General features: G+C 38.6%; 8 non-coding genes across 8 annotated transcripts; all 8 read left to right on the plus strand.

The window, feature by feature from the left end:
• The first annotated feature begins 78 nt into the window (after positions 1-78).
• trnaa-ugc (transfer RNA alanine (anticodon UGC)) lies at positions 79-150 on the plus strand. Its single transcript has one exon. It is a non-coding gene; the product is annotated as a tRNA-Ala (tRNA).
• Positions 151-274: 124 nt separating this feature from the next.
• On the plus strand, positions 275-346 carry trnaa-cgc (transfer RNA alanine (anticodon CGC)). The gene has a single exon. It is a non-coding gene; the product is annotated as a tRNA-Ala (tRNA).
• Positions 347-629: 283 nt separating this feature from the next.
• Positions 630-701, plus strand: trnaa-ugc (transfer RNA alanine (anticodon UGC)). The gene has a single exon. It is a non-coding gene; the product is annotated as a tRNA-Ala (tRNA).
• A 281-nt stretch (positions 702-982) lies between these two features.
• Positions 983-1,054, plus strand: trnaa-ugc (transfer RNA alanine (anticodon UGC)). The gene has a single exon. It is a non-coding gene; the product is annotated as a tRNA-Ala (tRNA).
• Positions 1,055-1,178: 124 nt separating this feature from the next.
• On the plus strand, positions 1,179-1,250 carry trnat-ugu (transfer RNA threonine (anticodon UGU)). Its single transcript has one exon. It is a non-coding gene; the product is annotated as a tRNA-Thr (tRNA).
• Positions 1,251-1,544: 294 nt separating this feature from the next.
• On the plus strand, positions 1,545-1,616 carry trnaa-ugc (transfer RNA alanine (anticodon UGC)). Its single transcript has one exon. It is a non-coding gene; the product is annotated as a tRNA-Ala (tRNA).
• Positions 1,617-1,739: 123 nt separating this feature from the next.
• Positions 1,740-1,811, plus strand: trnaa-ugc (transfer RNA alanine (anticodon UGC)). Its single transcript has one exon. It is a non-coding gene; the product is annotated as a tRNA-Ala (tRNA).
• Positions 1,812-2,312: 501 nt separating this feature from the next.
• On the plus strand, positions 2,313-2,384 carry trnaa-ugc (transfer RNA alanine (anticodon UGC)). Its single transcript has one exon. It is a non-coding gene; the product is annotated as a tRNA-Ala (tRNA).
• The last annotated feature ends 116 nt before the right edge of the window (positions 2,385-2,500 follow it).

The raw sequence follows: 2,500 nt of genomic DNA on the forward strand, positions 1-2,500 counted from the left end.
TGCCTCTTTGCTCTAGTGTTATGCGACTGGATTGTTAGTGTTTGTTAAACAAACAAGCAGCAATGCTGTTTGAAATATGGGGATGTAACTCAGTGGTAGAGCGCATGCTTTGCATGTATGAGGTCCTGGGTTCAATCCCCAGCATCTCCAAGAGAAGTTGAATGACTTTCATGTGAGTTTAAGCAAAATAATTTTGCTTCTTTGCTCTAAAGTGTTATGCGACTGGATTGTTAGTGTTTGTGAAACAAAGAAGCAGCAATGTTGTTTGAAATATGGGGATGTAGCTCAGTGTTAGAGTGCATGCTTCGCATGTATGAGGTCCTGGGTTCAATCCCCAGCATCTCCAAGCACTTACCTGCAAATTTAAGCAAAGCAGATTTGCTTTAGTTACCTAACTGGAGTTATAGTGTTTGTCAAACTACAGAAACATAAAAGCTGCCAACTTTATGGCTATATAGGCATGCTTTGCATGTATGAGATCCTTCCTTCAATCTCTATCATCTCCAAGCACTGTTTAATGAGTTTCATGTAGGTTTAAGCAAAATAATTTCTCTTTTTTCCCTGAAAGTGTTACATGACTGGATTGTTAGTCTTTGTAAAATAAAGAAGCAGCAACTTTAATGGAATATGGGGATGTAGCTCAGTGGTAGAGCGCATGCTTTGCATGTATGAGGTCCTGGGTTCAATCCCCAGCATCTCCAAGAAATGTTTAATGACTTTTGTGTGAGTTTAAGCAAAATAATTTCTCTTCTTTCCTTGAAACTGTTACATGTTCTTTGCTCTAGTGTTACACGACTGGATTTTTAGTGTTTGTTAAACAAAGAAGCAGCAATGCTGTTTTCCTGGGTTCAATCCCCAGCATCTCCAAGAATTGTTTCATGTAAGTTCAAGCAAAATAATTTCTCTTCTTTTCTTCAGATTGTTACATGACTGGAATGTTAGTGTTTGTAAAATAAAGAATCAGCATTACTGTTAGAAACATGGGGGTGTAGCTCAGTGGTAGAGTGCATGCTTTGCATGTATGAGGTCCTTGGTTCGATCCCCAGCATCTCCAAGAACTGTTTAATGACTTTCATGTGAGTTTAAGCAAAATTATTTTGCTTCTTTGCTCTAAAGTGTTACGCGACTGGATTGTTAGTGTTTGTTATACAAAGAAGCAGCAATGTTGTTTGAAATATGGGGATGTAGCTCAGTGGTAGAGTGCATGCTTTGTATGTATGAGGTCCTGGGTTCAATCCCTAGCATCTCCAAGCACTATTACCTGCAAATTTAAGCAAAGCAGATTTGCTTTATTTCCCTAACTGGAGTTATAGTGTTTGTCAAACTACAGAAACATAAAAGCTGTCAACTTTATGGCTATATAGGCATGCTTTGCATGTATGAGATCCTTCCTTCAATCTCTATCATCTCCAAGCACTGTTTAATGAGTTTCATGAGTTTCATGTAGGTTTAAGCAAAATAATTTCTCTTCTTTCCTTGAAAGTGTTACATGACTGGATTGTTAGTCTTTGTAAAATAAAGAAGCAGCCATATTAATGGAATATGGGGATGTAGCTCAGTGGTAGAGCGCATGCTTTGCATGTATGAGGTCCTTGGTTCAATCCCCAGCATCTCCAAGAACTGTTTAATGACTTTCATGTGAGTTTAAGCAAATTAATTTTGCCTCTTTGCTCTAAAGTGTTATGCGACTGGATTGTTAGTGTTTGTAAAATAAAGAAGCATCTTTTTTAATGGAATATGGGGATGTAGCTCAGTGGTAGAGCGCATGCGTTGCATGTAAGAAGTCCTGGGTTCAATCCCCAGCATCTCCAAGAAATGTTTAATGACTTTCATGTGTTTAAGCAAAATAATTTCTCTTCTTTACTTGAAACTGTTACATGAATGGATTGTTAGTATTTGTGAAACAAAGAAGCAGTAATGTTGTTTGAAAAATGGGGATGTAGCTCAGTGGTGGAGCGCATGCTTCGCATGTATGAGGTCCTGTGTTCAGTCCCCAGCATCTCCAATTACCGTTTGATGACTTTCATGTCAGTTTAAGCAAAATAATTTTGCCTCTTTGCTCTAGTGTTATGCGACTGGATTGTTAGTGTTTGTTAAACAAAGAAGCAGCAATGTTGTTTGAAATATGGGGATGTAGCTCAGTGGTGGAGCGCATGCTTCGGATGTATGAGGTCCTGGGTGTCATCTCCAAGCACCGTTTGATGACTTTCATGTGAGTTTAAGCAAAATAATTTTGCTTCTTTGCTCTAGTGTTACACGACTGGATTGTTAGTGTTTGTTAAACAAACAAGCAGCAATGCTGTTTGAAATATGGGGATGTAGCTCAGTGGTAGAGCGCATGCTTTGCATGTATGAGGTCCTGGGTTCAATCCCCAGCATCTCCAAGAGAAGTTGAATGAATTTCATGTGAGTTTAAGCAAAATAATTTTGCTTCTTTGCTCTAAAGTGTTATGCGACTGGATTGTTAGTGTTTGTGAAACAAAGAAGCAGCAATGTTGTT

The sequence above is a fragment of the Carassius carassius genome, chromosome 17 (genome assembly GCF_963082965.1).
Source record: "Carassius carassius chromosome 17, fCarCar2.1, whole genome shotgun sequence".
NCBI lineage: Eukaryota > Metazoa > Chordata > Actinopteri > Cypriniformes > Cyprinidae > Carassius > Carassius carassius.